Genomic DNA, 23,002 nt, shown 5'->3' with positions numbered 1-23,002 from the left:
GAAATACGATTTTGGCGAGACTATATTCAACGTCGATTCCCTTGTGTCTCAGATTTTAAGTTGATGCTATAAATGCCACTTGAAGTTCCACATGGCAGGAACTTACTATTAATGTCTATGTTATAGTTTGAGTTAGCCTATATTTCCCTAAAACAAGACGTATATAAATATAATTATGTGACATAAATATGTGTTATTACCAAAAATATCAAATGCCCTTCGCAGTGCAGTACAGTATAGGCAATATTTGCACATGTGGCCTATATGAATCAGATCGTGCATATGGTTCGCTGAGCATCTACCGTGAGTTAGAGGTTAAAATAGCTTAGATATAGGCCTACGTGGGCTTCAAATATATTTAAAAAACATAGGCTAAATTAGGCTAATTTCCAAGTGATGCGGTCTCTCTCTATCCGTTTGTATAACAAATAAATAAATAAATGTCAGGGCAACTGCACCCCATAAACAGGTTTTCGCTTCTGCAAGCAGTCAATCCAGCGTTATGAATTCTTGGACCAGTTGTGAAAGTAATAAAAGGCCATGATAGTCTGACCTCCTACTTCGTGAACACGGGGGCAAATATCAGTCCATCGGCATTTCAGATAATGAATAAACACCTAACAACGTTGAAGGAAAATAGTTAATAATACAATCCTCATTGGTTCAGTTTATGTAGGCGCTTCAGTGTAGGGAATCGATAAAGTCACTACACCGTTCAAAGCTTCCACTCCATCCATTGCTTTCCCTGACGCGTTAGAGGCCTCTGTCGAAATGCCTCCTATAAAAACAAGTATTACGTTTCTTCAGGAGAGGGTAACACACGATCTATGCTTTTCCCATCCACGCGCACCGTTTAGCATCTGCCCATAACTGAACAGCTAACTTTCTAGAAGAAATGGCTGTGGTGTGTTGTTCCTAAAATATATAACTAGCCTATATTTCTGCCAAGGAAAAAAAAAAACAAGTGTAAAATAACTATGAAAAAGTGTAGAGACGTTTCATTAACAAATGAGGTGTGCTGCTGTCAATTTTTGACTTAATATGCATAATAGCCTATGTTACATGTACAACTACATATAACAAAACATCTATTTGTTGAGTGAGTTCCAATAATTACAAATGAGAAAATAACTTAAATTAACATAACTATGTTTTAACAGATAACAGAAACCTCTGAAGACAGATGGTTAAAAAAATCCTTCCTCTGCGTCTTTTCAAACTTTTCCCCAATAGTGTAACACTGACATGATATAAGATAGACCTATTCAATAGTATACTTGAAACAAGTATTGCCTATAGCTAATTGTAAGATTTGTATTTGTTTTGATGTGGTCAGTGTAGCCTAGTTTTGTTATAACTGGCTCTCAACTTTGAACCACATTTACGAATTAATTTGAAAAATAGATGTCGCATAATGAATTACATAAAGACAAAATGAAGATGGCCAGTGCTGCTGCTTTCTTTAGACCCAAGCTGTGCGTTATACTTTAATGTGTGAGTTGGGGGGTTTGCTGAGAGCCCCTCCGCTTTGAGTCGTTACGGGTTGAAAGAGAGGAGGAGGGTTTTTTCCCAATCTGATCCCTAACTATTCGGGGGCTCAGATTGGTGTGAAAGGGACGAAAAGGTCACTTGAAATCGTTTTTTATCCGCAGCCATTTTCTCTATGGATCAGCAACTTTGAATAGACATAATCTAATCGCTCTTAATGGAAAAGCTATTCGTGAGAAATAGGGAAAATATTTTAGAGCCTCACCACTTAAGGTCGCCATGTTTAACGCAGACAGCTTCGACAAAATTACAGACAGATCAAAGTAGCTAACAGGTTGAGTTGGGTTTGTTTCTTCAGAGTTTTATTCACCGGTCAAAATACACCATGATGAATGAAGAACCACACACTAGGATTCTGAGGCCACTGCCACGGCTATAATTGTAGACAATTGAAGCCGAAATGACTTTTCCAATTAGCTTTGTGGTTGAAGTTTAGTTAGAGGGACTGTCAGTTTATGCGATGGGTAATGGCTTTATCGCTCACAAAACCATCATATATTTAGAGCATATGTGCTAATTACATTAAATGGTGTCAGAGACCGAGATCATAAATCCATTAGCACTGAAAATCCTTATGTTCCTGCTGTAATATTGTAGTTCACCAAAAACCCAACTGGAAGCACCAGTAGCGACATCAAAGTAAACACATTTTCTGAGCTGTTGACGTGGTTAGACGGTCGAAGTGACATACATTACGCGGTTCTGTATAAGAAGGGGTCAAATGAATGCGTAAGGTAGGCCTATAACGAAGTATAAAGTGTGCATCACGCCATTCAAGGGAGACAAAATCCTTTCAAAACACCTATAGTGTCTTAATGTGGTAGCCTATATACGCCTAATACCATGGTGGCGAAGAAAGAAGACATTAGCAAAACACAGCCAAATAATAACTTTGAATGGGAGACGACACCATATTAAGGAATGCAACCAATGGCCAAGCACTTATAGGCAACTTGTGATAGCCTACTGTCAATGTCTTGAGACTTTTTAAATCACCTCAATCAATATAATATGAGGACACACCCTTTACCCGATGTTAAAGTGCTTCAAAAGTTTTTGAAATTAGCCTGGTTAAAGGCGGAAAAATGAACCGAAGCAGAATTCCATTTTCTCTACTACTCGACTACTACATGGATTCTACCTACAGGGACCAAGGCAACACGAACACAGGTTCCAAACGCAGTGCATAAAGGCATTTCACCCGTAACACTCATTTATTTCAGGGAAACAGGAGGGCAAAGGTGAAATTCTCGAGAAATTCAACAAGTATAGAGGAGCTTCTGCACGCGAATTACTTTTCATCCTATCGCCAAATTATCCGACAACACACTGTAGATACAACTGGAGTAAAGAGAAAAAGGAAAAGACAGAACATAGACAAGTGGCTTGTCTCATTTGTTCTCCCTGAAACTGGGAGGTGAAATAAAATATGACATTTCCAACTTGCCTGCGTCATTGCGCATCTTTTGTAGTTAAATGAGTGGCATCACCTCAAGTATCCGTAATGGTTTTCTTAAACCAACACACAGCACGCGCTCAATTAGAATGTTGTCTGTCTGAACCGCCACCATGCTGTAGCCTAATAGGGGGTGACTGAGCACGTTTAGACTAACGGTACATTAAGACAGAACAAAATCATTCTCAAGTTACATATCATTCATTTGTGATCATTTCTCATATTTTATAAGGCATGATATTAAAACGCGTGCATAGCCTAATTTGCATGTAGACATTCCGTTTCCAAACAGTAAACGTTTTGTGAGCCATAGCTTAAGCAAGATACTGAACAAATTAATTTGAAAATCAACGATATCCTTTAGAAAACCAAACATGTATGAACACAAGACATGTTAAATAGCAAAGTGCATCCACAAACAGTATAAAAGAGGACTGTATCCACCTATCATTACATCCCACTGGACACACACTGGTTGAATCAACGTTGTTTCCACGTCATTTACATCGAACCAACGTGGAATAGACGTTGAAATGACATCCGTGCCCAGTGGGATTGTACTAATCATGCAGATGAGTGTAATAAAAATAATAATAATACTAAAATAATGTCATTACGGTATTTAACACGCACACACGCACGCACACACACACACACACACACACACACACACACACACACACACACACACACACACTCACACTCACACTCACACTCACACTCACACTCACACTCACACTCACACTCACACTCACACTCACACTCACACACACACTCACACTCACACTCACACTCACACACACACTCACACACACACTCACACTCACACTCACACACACACACACACACACACACACACACACTCACACACACACTCACACACACACACACACACACACACACACACACACACACACACACACACACACACACACACACACACACACACACACACACACACACACACACACACACACACACAACACACAACACACACACACACACACAACACACACACACACACAACACTCACACTCACACTCACACTCACACACACACTCACACACACACACACACACACACACACACACACACACACACACACACACACACACACACACACACACACACACACACACACACACACACACACTTCGGTATCTTGAATCTTATATGGGGGGGTGTAATCATTAGAGAAATAGATGCCAGCAAAGTTTGTGAAATGATCAGAGATATTAGCTGGATCTGAACATCCTGAAGTCCAGCGCTAGTGCTGGGCCAGTGATGGGCTAGTGATGGGCTAGTGATGGGCTAGTGCTGGGCTAGTGATGGGCTAGTGCTGGGCCAGTGATGGGCTAGTGCTGGGCCAGTGATGGGCTAGTGATGGGCTAGTGCTGGGCCAGTGATGGGCTAGTGCTGGGCCAGTGATGGGCTAGTGCTGGGCCAGTGATGGGCTAGTGCTGGGCCAGTGATGGGCTAGTGCTGGGCCAGTGATGGGCTAGTGCTGGGCCAGTGATGGGCTAGTGCTGGGCCAGTGATGGGCTAGTGCTGGGCCAGTGATGAATCGAGAACATGAAGAAAGAGAGTCTGTACTATTCCTGCTCCAAGTGCTGTAATTGCTTGCAGGACACAAAACAGAGACCGTTTTGGCCATGGTAACCTTTTTAAGGTGCTTTGATGACAAAGGCACAACAGACCATATATTTTCAGATTGATTTGGAAATGGTGTGAGTGTATCCATCAGTGCAGGTGTGTGTGTGTGTGTGTGTGTGTGTGTGTGTGTGTGTGTGTGTGTGTGTGTGTGTGTGTGTGTGTGTGTGTGTGTGTGTGTGTGAGATCAAGTAATTCCACAGCTATTGGCTGACTATATTATCTGACTATTAGAGCTATGCCGCACCAGGGGCAGTTTGACCCTTTGCTCGTCTCAGCTGGATGTGTGATGTGTGATGTCTCTATTCTGCTCCTTAAAAAGGGAGCAGAATACAAATGTCCGTTGTTTGCTGCTACCAATGGAAAATAAAGTTGTCTTGTATTGTATTGAATCTTTGATATTGCTACTCTGAGCAAGGCAGTTAACCCACTGTTCCCCGGGCTCTGAAGACGTGGATGTCGATTAAGTCAGCCCCCCACACCTCTCTGATTCAGAGGGGTTGGGTTGAATGCAGAAGACACATTTCAGTTGAATACATTCAGTTGTACAACTGACTAGGTATCCCCCTTTCCCTTTCCCTTTTTGGGACCTTTGGCCTCAAGTAAACCAATGTCAGGTCTCTCCTGCCAAACGATGGTAAACATAACTCTGTGTTACCTCACCTGTTGATCTGAACATGATATCTCCGCACCTTTCAGATAGGGTCAAACGGGTTAAACCATTTCGCTTTAGGCTGCATCAAATACTAATTACAACTAAAGCAACGTAACAGACCAGTGCCTGCACACACCTACTGAAAAGCAACTTTGCTGTTCAATATTTTTTTATTCTCAAGCTCACAGTCTGTCCTTCCCTCTCAGAGTAGATTCATTCTCCATAAAACTGAAAATACTTTTGTTTGATGTTTCTGCCCAAGGAAAGCCAGAGGGGTGAAAATTAAGAAAATATCTAAATTCAAAATCAAACTCAACTTTGGACCAGACAATATGTTATTACGATATTGCAATAGCCATACGTCATGTTTCTGTGTGTGTTCTCATCATCAAATAAGGAACTAATTGTGTTTTTTCCTGACAGGGTGTGAGCGGCTGTGCAACATGATCGTGCCATGTAAGTTCCACTGCTGCTACACAGGCCCTGTTCACCAATTCACTGAGACATCTCACTATCACTAATGGATTCGTGGATGGAATAATTTACCAAAAATATACATTTATTATATTGGTATAACTTGAACACTCCCTGAAATTAGATCCGTAATATCATCTTGATCCCTTGAACAGGGCATGGCCAAAGTCAGTCCTCATTTTGACTCAGGAAGCCAATCAGAAGGCAGCATGAATCACGCATGGCCAATGATAAGGCTGTTTGCTCAAGAGGCCCCCACACTTCCTCCAGCTAGCTCTCCTCACCAACGTCTCTGTGTTGTTTTTTTCTCTCAGATTTAAATGAACGTCGTGGCAAGTCCCCCTTCCTTTGGAATAAAGAGCATCACCGTGTCACATGGTCAGAATCGACAAGTCTTCTCCTAACGTAATCTTCAGTAATAATAAAAAAGGAAGAAAATACTGTTTATCAAAACCCCAGCTTAGGTAGGTACACCTGTGATTTATGGATTGTGTACAAGGTAAGGATTGCTACTAGGAGCTTGTGTCTGTAAGTAAAGCGCAAGACAGACCAACACGCACGCCGAACGTGCGCGTTAGATCACCTGCTGGGTGTTGATGAACAGTGGCGATTCAACATGTAGAATCATCTTGAAATGAACAGAAAATGTCTGATGTTCTGTAGTCAGAGGTGATAGGAAGGCCACCAGCTGCACACGGGCAACAGTTGCGTTGGTCTGTCTTGGCCTTAAAAGACAGGTATTGTCTGCAGTTGAAGATATCTAATGTGCTATGAGTTATGCTGCTCTTCTGCCCTCACTGCCCTGGCCTGGCATGGACCCAGAAGACATATCCTTAACAGAGTGTATTAACCTCACTCAGTTAACCTTGACCCCTTCTACCCAGCAGCTCACACAGCCCTGATGGTCAATGGAAGCGGAGTAGATTCATTATGAGGATGTGTAGTTGCTTTTAAGAAGCTATACATGAAATAACATTCTCAAGACCTAATGTATTTGTGATGCCATTAGTGTTTTATTGTCAATGTTCTTATTGTCATATTTAGAAATTAATGTGCAGCTATTATACTGTGCTGGGAAAACAGGATTTTGACATAGTTGTGCCTCTCCTTCACTTGGATTTTCATTTGTATATGTGTATGTGATTCTGTGTTTGTGTGTGTGTGTGACCACACGGCAAGTTTACCTCGGGTGACCCCCGCTGACCTGAGGCATCCCAGCGGAGGTCAAGCCTTGACAAATGAGTTCAGGCGCAGAACAGCAAACATTCCACAATATGTTCTTCCTCAACAACTCCCCCTCTTCTCCCTATTTCTCTATACTCCTCCTCTGAACATCTATCTCGTCAAAAGGTTGTAAGAATGAGCTTATCACACATAAACATAATGGCAGAAGGTTGTGGAAATGTTCCAGAACATGAACTTCAGAGGAGGACAAACCTTAATGTGCTACTTTTATCTAATGCTCTACAAAGTTCTGTCTTGTTTACAAATGAATAAGGAAAAATAAAGGGATGGCAGTTGAAAAAACAAAGTAAACCCATTGGATGTTAGTATCAAACTACTCTTTATCAGTGTTTGGGGCTTCAGAACTGGGCAGTGATGTAGAGGCTGAGAAAAGATATAGTGTTTAAACAGGATGTGTAGGATGTAGCATTTCTGGCAACATCCCATTCTCCCCCCCCCCCATCTCTCGCTCTCTCCCCAGTTTCTCTCTGATTTCCCAGCATGCTGCTGTCACCTGTGTCAGGCTATTGGTATTCTTCTTTGAGAGGCTCATTAAGGTAAGTGGCACCCCCCATTACGACGACAAGGCGAGCAAAGGCTCCTCTTGTCCCGCGGGTCCCCCAGGGAGTTCTCCTACCATCTCCTCCACCCCAGTCATGCCCACTACTCACTACATTTTTTAAGAGCACATGCGGTCGCCACAGGTGAACCACTACGTCACAGGCAGATCCATACTGGAACAGAGGAAGCTAATGCAATGCAGTGCTGGGATACCCTACATAAATCATGATTGTGTGTAATAGCATTACTGTCAGAGAAAGCAACATAGCATGTCTGAATAAAAGGACCAATAAATATCACTTCTATTTCTATGTTTAGTTTTTTGGGTATTTGCATTGACATTCTTTTGTTGTCTGATACTACACACTGCAATAGAATAAAGCTGCATGCATCTATGAAGGGAGGGATGATTCCTGCTGTGGGTCATGTGCTTAGATCTCAGGTCTCTAGTTGGCTGAACTGAGGCGTACCAATGGCACATGTACTGTAGCTGCCATACGTGCATGGAGCTCTAACCTTTGTATGGCAGTGGGGTTTGCATTTCCACTTGTGGAGGGGGGGGGGGGGTCCTTGTAATGCTGTGGGTGGTGACACCTGGCCTTTTCATGGGTGGGCCTGGGACCGAGCCATTGGAATCTGCAATGCAACAGAATGCATCATCACTGGAACAATGCAACAGAATGCATCATCACTGGAACAATGCAACAGAATGCATCATCACTGGAACAATGCAACAGAATGCGTCATCACTGGAACAATGCAACAGAATGCATCATCACTGGAACAATGCAACAGAATGCATCATCACTGGAACAATGCAACAGAATGCGTCATCACTGGAACAATGCAACAGAATGCATCATCACTGGAACAATGCAACAGAATGCGTCATCATTGGAACAATGCAACAGAATGCGTCATCATTGGAACAATGCAACAGAAAGCATCATCACTGGAACAATGCAACAGAAAGCATCATCACTGGAACAATGCAACAGAAAGCATCATCACTGGAACAATGCAACAGAATGTGTCATCACTGGAACAATGCAACAGAATGCGTCATCACTGGAACAATGCAACAGAATGCGTCATCATTGGAACAATGCAACAGAAAGCATCATCACTGGATCAATGCAACAGAAAGCATCATCATTGGAACAATGCAACAGAAAGCATCATCATTGGAACACTGCAACAGAATCCGATGGAATTGGAACAATGCGATGCCACATGGTGAGGTTGTGCTCAATGTGCCCTCCCTACCTCCCTCCCTGTCCCTCTCCCTCCCTCCTCTGCCCACTCTATCCTAGCATTAATTAGCAATACACAGGCTATATGTCCACCGTAAATAAATGATCAAGATCACCTATCAGTCTTCCCATTAACCTGGAGGGGCATAACAAGCTGGAGGCAGGAGGAGAGACTGGTGTGTGAAAGAGAGATAGACACTGTGTGTAATAATGGCTGTTCATGGTAATGCCCTCCTGATTGTATTTATCCCTGCTCTGCTCTCTGCTCTCTGCTCCCTGTAGACAGACAACACCGCTGCCCTGGTCTTGGCATTGCGTGGTTTTCTACCCCGTCCCCTGGGGCTCTCTCCCCCCGCCCTGTTCCCTGATTCGCTGTGTAAAAGCGGTCGTGAATGATGGATGACTGTGTCACCACAGCCTGCAAAGGATTAATTTGTTTCATTGATTTCTCTTTAGGCAGAATGCCAGCGTCTGCCGCTTCCCACCTTTCCCCCAAGACTTCTAGCTGTAATAGACGGTAATGGCCTAAGACAAATCAACCCTATATTTGTAAAAATAGCACCAAATAACCCCTGACTCTAATCACGAGCACATTGGGGAGAGCCGCTCTATGCGCTGGCCACAACACCCCGGTAGTATTAACCCCATGGAGAACATCCAGGCCCATTCTCACAGCCATAAGTCTCCCATACTTACAGCTCCATCTCAGGTCTCACAATGGATGGGTAATGACTGGCTGTCTGGAGAGGCTCGGGAGTGGGCTATTCTTACTGTAATGGAGGCATTTACAGCTTTTCCCTAGTCCCTACACACCTGTAGAACCAGCTAACTGCTAACCACATGCTATATGGCAGGCCTTGCTACACCACTTCACCACAACATTCTTCTTAGTAGGTTATTTCAAGTTATTTCAGGTTATTTCAGGTTATTTCACACTCTATATTAAAGTGTTTCCCTGAATTCCGGCATATGCACACACCTATTTAGTGATATGACTAAGAGACTGTGTGACTGATGTCCCAATCAAAGGAAGATCTTCACTGATGTCACAATCAAAGGAAAATCTTCACTGATGTCCCAATCAAAGGAAGATCTTCACTGATGTCCCAATCAAAGGAATATCTTCACTGATGTCTCAATCAAAGTAAGATCTTCACTGATGTCCCAATCACAGTAAGAACTTCACTGATGTCCCAATCAAAGTAAGATCTTCACTGATGTCCCAATCAAAGTAAGATCTTCACTGATGTCCCAATCAAAGGAAGATCTTCACTGATGTCGCAATCAAAGGAAGAACTTCACAGATGTCCCAATCAAAGGAGGATTTTCAGTGATGTCCCAATCAAAGGAGGATCTTCACTGATGTCCCAATCAAAGTAAAATCTTCACTGATGTCCCAATCAAAGGAAGATCTTCACTGATGTCCCAATGACAGGAATATCTTCACTGATGTCCCAATCAAAGGAATCTTCACTGATGTCCCAATCAAAGGAAGATCTTCACTGATGTCCCAATCAAAGGAAGATCTTCACTGATGTCCCAATGAAAGGAATATCTTCACTGATGTCCCAATCAATGGAAGATCTTCACTGATGTCCCAATGAAAGGAAGAGCTTCACTGATGTCCCAATGAAAGGAATATCTTCACTGACGTCCCAATCAAAGGAAGATCTTCACTGATGTCCCAATCAAAGGAAGATCTTCACTGATGTCCCAATCAAAGGAAAATCGTCAATGATGTCCCAATCAAAGGAATTTCTTCACTGATGTCCCAATCAAAGGAAGATCTTCACTGATGTCCCAATCAAAGGAAGATCGTCAATGATGTCCCAATCAAAGTAAGATCTTCACTGATGTACCAATCAAAGGAAGATTTTCACTGATGTCTCAATCAAAGGAAAATCTGCCTCCTAATGAGATCTGTAGGACATGGTTGTGGCTAGAGAACACAGAATATAAAGCATCGAATGTGAAATCTTTTGGGCACATAGCAATCTGACTTACTATGTGTAAGTACCTGTGCCCCTGCAGCATCAGTCATGCCCTCCGTGCCCTCTCAGTGCCATTTCTATTTTAGATATTTTTTTATTTAACTTTATTTAACTAGGCAAGTCAGTTAAGAACAAATTCTTATTTTACAATAACGGCCTACCCCGGCCAACCCCTCCTCTAACGACACTGGGCCAATTGTGCGCCGCCCTATGGGACTCCCGATCACTGCTGGTGATGATACAGCCTGGAATGTAAGTAGGGTCTGAAGTGACGCCTTTAGCACTGAGATGCAGCTGCGCCACTCGGGAGCCCAGGAAAAGAACCTCACCACAATCTGGCTATTGAAGCACAATTCTGCGTCCTGCTACTAGGTGATCGTTATCCATCATTTTTTGATTATTGACCATTGACAAAACTGGTATTCCACTGCTGATTCTGTGGCTTCCCCTCAGGTCTACCTCTCCAATAACCCTTCATGGTGAAACCTAATCCAGTGCACTGAGGGGGCAGTACCTCCAGGGCAAACCATGGTGCAGTCAGCGTGGGCGAATAAGGCCCTACCTACTCTGTTAATGAATGCAAGTGCTTGGACATCTCATCTGCTACATGCAATCAATTTAACACTGTTTACCATGCCATCGGTGAGGTTATGTGGATGGGACAGACAGACTGGTGCTCTGTGCACCTCTCTGGGGTAAACCTAGCCAAAGCCCCCTTCACGTCTGACATGAACAAGCCCTTCAACTGGGATGCTCTGAGGATTAGGTAATCTCACCATGATACCGTCTCTCTCTTCCTCTCTCGTCTCTCAGTTCCTTCTAACCTCTCTCTCTCTCCATGGCTCACCACTCACCACTCTATCCTTTCTCTTTTTCATATCTCCCCCTCTTTCTCTGTCTCTCTCAATCCTCTCTCCCGCCGTCACTCACCTCTCTCTCTCAGGCTGTTCCACTCAGGGCAGAGCTATCCTCAGGGGTCCTTACATCCTTAAGTGCCTCCAGAAAAGGTTAGTTGGCAGGTAATTGTCCAGCTGTGGTCGGGCTTATCTTAATCGTAGGTGCTTCAACACAAGCTATACTTCCTGTGATGAAGAGGCTTACTTCAAGTGAAGGGAGGAGAATGGAGAGGTGGAGAGAGGGATAACATGTTTTGAACGTTGGTAGGTATGACAGTGCTCTTTAGGTTGACAATGTGGTTTCAACGACCCTCTGATATCACAACGGCCATTTAAACTATTTTGTAGATGTAACTGTCACACTGAGACTATTGGAGAAGAAATTATGTAACTCACAATGGTGGTATCTACCTGAAAACAGTCACACAGTATTCTGAGCCAATGGTGCATAAAAACTGATGCAAACATTTCTGGAATAATTTTTCATTATATCTTCTAAACACATTCTTTAAATATGTTTTCAATGTCCACCAATATTATTACCATCACTACAAATGTTGATGGTCAGTCATTTAGCAATAAAAACATACAAACATGCATAGCGACACATGTCAACATAAGGCTACATTTCTGTTGATGGCGACTAGCATACCTTGCAGTTGAACTAGGCCCATATCTTGTGGGAGGGACCTCATTTTAGGGCAGAGGCATTCCATTGTCATTGCAAAATTGCGTATTATTCAAAAGAATCTGGTGACCAAAAACATTTTGCTGTACTTGAGTATGCACGTAATTACAATCATGTGAGGTCTATTTTTTCAAGGGCACATGCAGTGCTGACGTGTTTGATTTAAGCTAAGTGCTCAAAACACATTTCATTCTATTTCCTAATGATTACAAATAGTCTATTGACAGAAAGCAGTGTAGCTTACAGAGTAAAAAAAATCCTGTTGTTTTTTACGGTAACGTACTGGCAGTCATGCAACGAATACAATAGGTGTAGACCTTACCGTGAAATGCTTATTTACAAGCCCTTAACCAACAATGCAGTTCAAGAAATAGAGTTAAGAAAATATTTATTAAATAAACTAATGTAAAAAATAAAAGTAAAAAAAATAATTACTTAACAATAACAAGGCTATATACAGGGAGGTACCAAGTCAATGTACGGGGGTACAGGTTAGTCGAGGAACTTTGAACATGAAGGTTGGGGTAAAGTGATAGATAATAGATAATAGATAATAAACAGCGAGTAGCAGCAGTGCAAATAGTTTGGGTGGGTCAATGTAAACAGTCCGGGTGGCCATTTTATGAATAGATCAGCGGTCTTATAGCTGGGGGTAGAAGATGTTAAGGAGCCTTTTGGACCTAGACTTGGCGCTCCGGTACCTCTTGCCGTTCGGTAGCAGAGAGAACAGTCAATGACTTTGGTGACTGTAGTCTTCGACAATTTTTTGGGCCTTCCTTTGACACCGCCTAGTATATACTGTGCCTTCGGAAAGTATTCAGACCCCTTGACTTTATAAATAAATCCTCATCAATCTACACACAATATCCCATAAGGATAAAGCAAAAACATTTTTTTTTCTTTTTAGTTGATTGATTAAAAATAAAAAACTGAAATATCTAATTTCAGATCTCTCCAGAGATTTGGCCACTCCAGGACATTCAGAGACTTGTCCCGAAGCCACTCCTGCGTTGTCTTGGCTGTGTGCTTAAGGTCAGTGTCCTCTTGGAAGGTGAACCTTCGCCCCCAGTCTGAGGTCCACGCTACCATAAAGGCCTGATTGGTGTGGTGCTGCACACATGGTTGTCCTTCTGGAAGGTTCTCTCATCTCCACAGAGGAACTCTAGAGTTCTGTCAGTGACCATCGGGTTCTTGGCCACCTCCCTGACGAAGGCCCTTTTCCCTGATTACTCAGTTTGGCCGGGCGGCTAGCTCTGGGAATAGTCTTGGTGGTTCCAAACATCTGATGATGGAGGTTACTGTGTTCCTGGGACCTTCAATGCTGCAGAAATGTTTTGGTACCCTTCCCCAGATATGTGCCTCGACACAATCCTGCCTTGGAGCTCTACAGACAATTACTTCAACCTTATTGCTTGGTTTTTGCTCTGACATGCACTGTCAACTGTGGGACCTTGTATAGACAGATGTGTGCCTTTCCAAATCATGTCCAATCAATTTAATTTAACACAGGTGGACTCCTATCAAGTTGTAGAAACATCTCAAAGATGATCAATGGAAACAGGATGCACCTGAACTCAATTTCGAGTCTCATAGCAAAGGGGCTTAATACTTATGTAAACGAACAATAAAAAAAAAAAAAAAAAGTATTCAACAAATCTTTTTTTGTGTTGGAATTATGGGGTATTGTGTGTATATTGTTAAGGATTTTTACATTTTTTAATCAATTTTAGAAAAAGGCTGTAACGTAACAAAATGTGGAAAAAATCAAGAGGTCTGAAAATGTTTCTGAAGGCACTGTAGGTTCTGATGGCAGGAAGCTTGGCCCCAGTGATGTTTTGGGCCATACAAACGACCCTCTGTGCACCTTATGGTCAGATGCCGAGCAGTTGCCATACCAGGCGGTGATGCAACTGGTCAGGATGCTCTCGATGGAGCAGCTGTAGAACTGTTTGAGGATCTGGGGACCCATGCCAAATATTTTATGGGGAAAAGCTGTCTTGGTGTGTTTGGACCATGATAGTTTGTTGGTGATGTGAACACTAAGGAACTTGAAGCTCTCAACCTGCTCCACTACAGCCCCGTCGATGAGAATGTGCTCTGTCCTCTTTTTCCTGTAGTCCACAATCATCTCCTTTGTCTTGATCACGTTGAGGGAGAGGTTGTTGTCCTGGCACCACACTGCCAGGTCTCTGACCTCCTCCCTATAAGCTGTCTCATCTTTATCGGTGATCAGGACTACCACTGTTGTGTCATCAGCAAACTTAATGATGGTATAATAATGACTTAATGATGGAGTCATGCTTGGCCACGCAGTCGTGGGTGAACAGGGAGTACAGGAGGGGACTAACCACACACCCCTGAGTGGCCCCGGTGCTGAGGATCAGCGCGGCAGATGTGTTGTTGCCTACCCTTACCACCTCGGGGGCGGCCCGTCAGGAAGTCCAGGATCCAGTTGCAGAGGGAAGTGTTTAATCCCAGGGTCCTTAGCTTAGTGATGAGCTTTGTGGGCACTATGGTGTTGAATGTTGAGCTGTAGTCAATGAACAGCATTCTCTCATAGGTGTTCCTTTTGTCCAGGTGGGAAAGGGCAGTGTGAAGTGCGATTGAGATTGTGTCATCTGTGGATCTGTTAGGGCAGTATGCGAATTGGAGTGGGTCTAGGGTTCCGGGATGATGGTGTTGATGTGAGCCATGACCAGCCTTTCAAAGCACTTCATGGCTACAGACATGAGTGCTCATTTAGGTAGGTTACCTTCGCATTCTTGGGCACAGGGACTATTTTAATTTTATTGAACTTTTTTAACTAAGCAAGTCAGTTAAGAACAAATTCTTATTTTCTTACGGCCGGTTGTGATACAGCCTGGGATCAAACCAGGGTCTGAAGTGACGCCTCTAGCACTGAGATGCAGTGGCTTAGACTGCTGCAGTGCCTTAGACCACTCTATGGTGGTCTGCTTGAAACATGCGTATTACAGACTCGGTCAGGGAGAGGTTGAAAATGTCAGTGAAGATACTTGCCAGTTGGTCCGCGCATGCTCTGTGTACAGGCCCTGGTAATCCGTCTGGCCCCACGGCCTTGTGAATGTTGACCTGTTTAAAGGTCTTGTTCACATCGGCTAGGGAGAGTGTGATCACACATTCGTCCAGAACAGCTGGTGCTCTCTTGCATGCTTCAGTGTTGCTTGCCTCGAAGCGAGCATAAAAGGAATTTAGCTCATCTGTTAGGCTCGCGTCACTGGGAAGCTCATGACCGGGTTTCCTATTGTAGTCCGTAATAGTTTGCAAGCCCTGCCGGTGTAGTAGGATTCAATCTTAGTCCTGTATTGAGCCTTTGTCTGTTTGATGGTTCGTCTGAGGGCAAAGTGGGATTCCTTATAAGCGTCCTAGTTAGTGTCCCGATCCTTGAAAGCTGCAGCTCTAGCCTTTCGCTAGGTGCGGGTGTTGTCTGTAATCCATTGCTTCTGGTTGGGATATGTACATATCGTCACTGTGGGAAAGACGTTGTCAATGCACTTGTTGATGAAGCCGGTGACTGAGGTGGAACATTCATTTCCAGTTCAGTTCCTGTCGCGCGCGGCATCGCGGTACCGCTAGCAGCATTTTAGCCCTATACTGTTATGTGCTAGCTGTCTGTGTTTCATAAATATACAACTAGCATTCATCCAATGACATTGAGGAGTATTCCACCTCAGTCACCGGCTTCATCCACAAGTGCATCATTCAAATGTCAACATTCACATACTGTACTTTTTGTTTTTACAGTAACTTACAGATAACTGCTCGCCAGTAAGTTACCGTTAAAACAGCAGGATTTATTTTACAGGGTACATTTCGCTAATCTAAATCCCAGCTATCTATCTGATAATATGTTCAGGTCAATAGGAGCTTGCGGGGGGGGGGGGGTATGTTTAGTTGGCCCGAGACAAAGGTCACTCTGACCAATTAAATATTTCCAACAGTCCATCAATAACAGTGACATGCAGACTAATACAGTATGGACTAGTAGGGGGGATGGACATAACCCATGGTTGCATCAGGCTCAATTGAAGAGCAAAAGGCCAAAAGGTTACTGGACAGACATTGGCCCTTACCCTGCCGCCCTCTCATATGTGCACTTGATAGCGACAGCTGCAATTACTAAGGTACAGTATACTTCAGACAGGTCAAATGGGAGAGGACAAATAGAAAAACCTTTAAAGCGGTGGCTGAAGTAAAAGGTTAGGATGCCCATACGACTACATGAGGTGCTGCTGGGCTCTCATAATGGAATCCAAGATCTGCGTCTAGAGGGACAAGAACTAACGAGTAACAATAGATGGACCTCTCCTTGGAAGCTCACTTTAGAATGTACCTTTATATTAGGCACACTTCTAATGTGACCACGTCTCATCATGACAATCTTAATCATGGCATATGTGTGTGTCTGTGTGTATGTGTATGTTGTGTGAAGAACCATCAGCCCGTATGGCTATTAAATATGAATGGCCAAGGTCAGGGGGGTTGCTGCACTCATTTAGCATGGGTGACCAATGCCAAATGTAAAGGTCAAAGTGGAATTGCCTGTGTTGGAGCCATACGAAGGGACTTGGGCCCATTTATGCATCTCATTGGCAGTGATTTATGGCTGGAGATAAACTTAGGGATGGGAAGAAAACTCTCTCTTTTTCCCATGCTTGTGTAAATACACAACTTACTCATATCAATCCCTGTGAATCGCCACTGACTGTATGCTTCCTGCCCAGATTAGTAACAGCCTTTGTCTCATTCCCCCAGCTCCTTTCTACATTGGGGAAGACACAACTTGTATTGTAGCCATGTTGTGGCTTGACGTTAGCATTTTCAAAAGCAGGAATTGTGATATGAATGTTTTTCTTTCTTCTGGCAGTATTGTCTGGTAGATGTGACCGACTGGTGTGAATATTCTCTAATGATTTCACATATTAAACAGACTCATATTAAAAAATATTAAACATACATATTAAACATATCAAACAGACATATTAAACATATTAAACAGACATATTAAACAGACATGTTAATCAGACTCATATTAAACAGACATATTAAACATATTAAACAGACATATTAAACATATTAAACATATTTAACAGACATATTAAACATATTTAAGAGACATATTTAACATATTAAACATATTTAACAGACACATTAAGCATATTAAACACATTAACAGACATATTAAACATATTAAACATATTTAAGAGACATATTAAACATATTACACATATTTAACAGACATATTAAACATATTAAACATATTTAACAGACATATTAAACATATTAAATAGACATATTAAACATATTAAACATATTAAACATATTTAACAGACATATTAAACATATTAAATTTTTTTAACAGAAATATTAAACATATTAAATAGACATATTAAACATATTAAACATATTAAACATATTAAACATATTCAACATATTAAACAGACATCGTAAACATATTAAACAGACATATTGAACATATTAAACATATTAAACAGACATATTAAACATATTAAACATATTAAACATATTAAACAGACATATTAAACATATTAAACATATTAAACAGACATATTAAACATATTAAACATATTAAACAGACATATTAAACATATTAAACATATCAAACAGAAATATTAAACATATCAAACAGAAATATTAAACATATTAAACATAAATATTAAACAGACTCATATTAAACAGACATATTAAACATATTAAACAGACATATTAAACAGACTCATATTAAACAGAAATATTAAACATATTAAACAGACATATTAAACAGACATATTAAACAGACATATTAAACATATTAAACATATCAAACAGAAATATTAAACATATCAAACAGAAATATTAAACATATTAAACAGAAATATTAAACAGACTCATATTAAACAGACATATTAAACATATTAAACAGACATATTAAACAGACTCATATTAAACAGAAATATTAAACATATTAAACAGACATATTAAACAGACATATTAAACAGACATATTAAACAGGCATATTAAACAGACATATTAAACATATTAAACATATTAAACAGACATATTAAACATATTAAACAGACATATTAAACATATTAAACAGACATATTAAACATATTAAACAGACATATTAAACATATTAAACAGACATATTAAACAGACATATTAAACATATTAAACAGACATATTAAACATATTAAACAGACATATTAAACATATTAAACAGACATATTAAACATATTAAACATATTAATCATATTAAACAGACATATTGAACATATTTGTCACGCCCTGGCCTTAGTATTCTTTGTTTTCTTTATTATTTTAGTTAGGTCAGGGTGTGACATGGGGAAATGTTTTGTGTTTTGTCGGTTTTGGGTGGTTATATGGTAAAGGGGGTGTTGGGTGTTGTGTATGGGTTTGTGTTGAGTGAATGTGTCTAGCTGTGTCTATGTTGGGTGTAGTTGTCTAGGAAAGTCTATGGTTGCCTGAATGGGTTCCCAATTAGAGACAGCTGATTTCTGTTGTCTCTGATTGGGAGCCATATTTAAGGTAGCCATAGGCTTTAGTTTGTGGTGGGTAATTGTCTATGTCTGAACGTTTGTAGCCTGTGTATGTGCACAACGTTTATTAGCTTCACGGTCGTTTATTGTTTTGGTTAGTTTGTAAGTGTTTTTGTTTCGTTTTTTCCTTCTTCTCAATAAAAGGAAGATGGCTTATTTTCCAAATGCTGCGTTTTGGTCCGTCTCTCCCCCACACGATCGTGACAATATTAAACATATTAAACGGAAATGTTAAACATATTAAACAGAAATATTAAACATATTAAACAGACATATTAAACATATTGAACATATTAAACAGACATATTAAACATATTAAATATATTTAACAGACTCATATTAAACAAACATAAACATATTAAACAGACATCGTAAACATATTAAACAAGAAGTACACCATCCCAACCGTAAAGTGTGGTGGTGGCAGCATCATGTTGTGGGGGTGCTTTGCTGCCAGAGGGACTGGTGCAATTCACAAAATAGATGGCATCATGAGGAATTAAAATTATGTGGGTATATTGAAGCAACATCTCAAGACATCAGTCAGGAAGTTAAAGCTTGGTCGCAAATGGGTCTTCCAAATGCACAATGACCCCAAGCATACTTCCAAAGTTGTGGCAAAATGGTGGCTAAGGTGTATGTAAACTTCTGACTTCAACTGTGTAGTAGTACTGTGTTCATGTCCTAGATTCTGACTTCAGAGGACCCAGGCCCTGCTCTCTGCCAAAGAAATTAAGACATGGTTTGCTTGGAAAATGAATCTAAGGAAATGGACCCAGATCCACTGTGCCTTTCAGTTACAAGCAGATTAGTCTATGGCGTACTCTTAACTTGTAAATCAATTCACTACTGATTAAAATACATTTCTCTGTTTCAACCTCCCACCAAAGGACTTTTATGGGCAGTGCCAAAACGTGGTTTCGCCTTTCGGGAGCGGCTGCAATCGGGGCAGCCGAGGCTGAGGCGGTCTATTACTCTACACCCAGGCTTCAAGCGTTTTGTCCCTTAAATGGGAAAACCAGCCTGCAACATGGCCTTTTGGAACAGCCCCCAAGTGGTTCAGAGCTCAGCCAGAAAAAGAAGAAAAAGAAAACGTGTTTGAACTGTGCTCCGAAGTGGAAACATTTTCTCCTGCATCACATTCTAACCTGAAGGTCTATTTTCCTTCCCTCCAATTGTAATACATTTGGTTTTCCTACTAATGCCCTGTTTTATTTTTCCATGAGAAGATGAAAGAATGATAATGTGCTACACCATAGACACCAGTGTGTATTACATAGCCCCTCCTTTCCCCTTTGTTACTGTCATAGCACAGCCATTGTCATAGATCACCTAAGTAATCAGATACCATATAAAGCATTGGAAAAACTAAACACCACAATAAAACATGATATACTTCACGTTGCTCTTGAATAAGACAACGGTGGATTAAAGTGTCTTGGAGGAATGGATTGTGAGGGATTGGGCATTTGAATACCAGAAATGACACATTAGACTACTCCCTTCCTCCCTCCCCGTCTGAACACATCAGCTCCAGAGGCAGTTTATATACAGTGGTTCTCTCTGTGTTTTGTCACATTCATCTCTATTCCCGTTTACCATGGGGCATTAGAGCCACATCAGCCTCCATTACCGCCACGCAGATTCAACCACCACTGACAATACAAATCGTGATAAGATGAAGCCGACGCCCCATAAACACCATCATATATATGACATCATACCAGCAGCTGGATAGGAGATCCCACTTGTCATCTCTACGTGCTTACTCCCCCAGTATAGCATAGAGATGTGGATTTCATTATTTCTTTATTTGTCTTTAACTGTATTACTACAGATATAGGATCTTAATTTGAGCCAATTTGTTACAACACGAAAATAATCCTGAATCAACAGGAAATGTGAATTATTATGTGGATTATAATTAATGGACATATTTGTAGGGGTTGATACATTTTTTGTTCGGGCAAATCAAGCCTGAAAATTCAAAGTGGAAATTACAAACCTTAGAAGCATAACCTGCAAGTTTGCATTTCCTGCCGTGCAGGAATATTATCGGCTACTAAAGAGTGACATCTGTGGCACCATCTGAATAGTTGTTTGTATGCGAGACAGTATTTATCTTTGTTTGGTTCACATCCATCACTCAGTAGTGGGAGGCCCTGCATGGCTGGCATGCTTGTGCGGAGAGATTTACGCCGTAATGCGTCAAATCAACAGACCTTACAGTGAAATATGTTTTTTTATCAATAGGGATGATCAATAGTGCAAGCTGGCCATTGTATAATTATTAAGGTCAGGGCGTATCAATAAAGCTGTCTCACCCCACCTCATGATGCCAGAGGCTGCGATGGATGCTGTGGAACAATAGACTCACATTAAAACAATACTACAATGTACTATAGAATACTACAGTACTTACTATAGAATGATGTAGTAGACTGTAATATACTGTAGAATACTATAGTAAATACTATAGTACTATCCACATTTTTTTTTACTGTAGTAGATACTACAGTAATGTCAGCAATAACACTACATTTTTTAAAGGATAGTAAATACTACAGTATTTTATTTGAATGTGCCCTGCCCATTCCCCTCCCATATATCCCAATATCTATCTATCTATCTATCTATCTATCTATCTATCTATCTATCTATCTATCTATCTATCTATCTATCTATCTATCTATCTATCTATCTATCTGTCTATCTGTCTATCTGTCTATCTGTCTGTCTGTCTGTCTGTCTGTCTGTCTGTCTGTCTGTCTGTCTGTCTGTCTGTCTGTCTGTCTGTCTGTCTGTCTGTCTGTCTGTTTACAGGTTATTGAAAATGTTCTCTTTTAGTATTTCTCCAATAGGTTTTCTCAAGGAGAAAGCCTCCACTTCTATATAAAATACAATAAAACAAAAACACTATAGTAAAATCCACTGTAATTTCTGCAAAATTGCCACATTAAATAATAAAAAGTATACTACTGTCTGCAAAAACACTACAGTAAATACTACATTCTGCAAAACCAATACAGTAATTGCTGCAGTCTACTACAAAACTACATTTTAATTACTTAAGCTGAAATACTATAGTTTTCTTTTACTACAGTAAAGTCTGAAAAAACATCACAGTGAATACTATAGTATTTATACCATAGTATATTATTCTATTCATATGGGGAGGGTTGTTGCTTCGCCGTACTGGGATGGAGGCCCTGAGCAATAGGTCAAATCATTACAGTGCCATTACATCCTATGTCTTTTTGGCCATAGCAGAACAGTATGAATGAGCTGTGAGCTGTTGAAGTTTTGTGTCAATCTCTCAGAAACACGACCTCCATCTTCATAAGCCAGGCCAGATCTATTCCCTCTATTGCCGTAAAGAAGACTGGGAAGCACACATTGTCTAATACTCATGGGATAAATGGTATTCTGCACGTAACAACCATGTTACAGTTCAAATAGAAAACATATACAAGGCAGGAAAAACAGATCAACGGTAAAAATCAATACTTGTCTTGATCCCTCTGTGGAAGACTTTGGGATGTCACTGTTATGTGGAATTATGAGAGGGATCCCGTGTGGCCTTACCAGCAGCTCTTAGAAGTAGTAGTTACACGACGGTGTTGGAAATGTCATGTTCTTCACTAAAGTGTGAATCATTTGTCTCAAAGAGTGACAATTCAAGCAAGAGGTCCCTATTATCCCCTGGGTGTGAGGCTGCCTGCTGGTCTCCTGGTCCTGGTCCACATCCTGGTCTGTGGCAGTGGGTGTGGCTGGGACAGGGAGCATTGCCAGGCTGGGCTTAATGACCAATGTGCTTCTGGATGGCTTTCCTTCTGGGGTTCATTACACCACCACCATAAACACCATCACCACCACCTCCTTCAACATCAACACCACTACCACCACTACCTTCACCACCGTCACCACTAACACCCCTACCATCACCACCATCATCACCACTACCACCACCATCACCACCACCTTCAACATCAACACCACTGCCACCACTACCTTCACCACCGTCACCA

At 41.2% G+C, this 23,002-nt stretch overlaps 1 long non-coding RNA gene and 1 other non-coding gene across 2 annotated transcripts; both read left to right on the top strand.

Annotated features, from left to right (window-relative positions):
• The first annotated feature begins 5,726 nt into the window (after positions 1-5,726).
• LOC129853428 (uncharacterized) lies at positions 5,727-7,867 on the top strand. Its single transcript, XR_008759124.1, has 2 exons — positions 5,727-5,765; positions 6,098-7,867. It is a non-coding gene; the product is annotated as an uncharacterized LOC129853428 (long non-coding RNA).
• Positions 7,868-21,805: 13,938 nt separating this feature from the next.
• Positions 21,806-21,858, top strand: LOC129854640 (U7 small nuclear RNA). Its single transcript, XR_008759349.1, has one exon. It is a non-coding gene; the product is annotated as a U7 small nuclear RNA (small nuclear RNA).
• The last annotated feature ends 1,144 nt before the right edge of the window (positions 21,859-23,002 follow it).

This window comes from Salvelinus fontinalis, chromosome 4 (genome assembly GCF_029448725.1).
Source record: "Salvelinus fontinalis isolate EN_2023a chromosome 4, ASM2944872v1, whole genome shotgun sequence".
Classification (NCBI taxonomy): domain Eukaryota; kingdom Metazoa; phylum Chordata; class Actinopteri; order Salmoniformes; family Salmonidae; genus Salvelinus; species Salvelinus fontinalis.
Note: the sequence above shows the minus strand (reverse complement) of the source record. Positions and strands in the feature narration are given on the sequence as shown.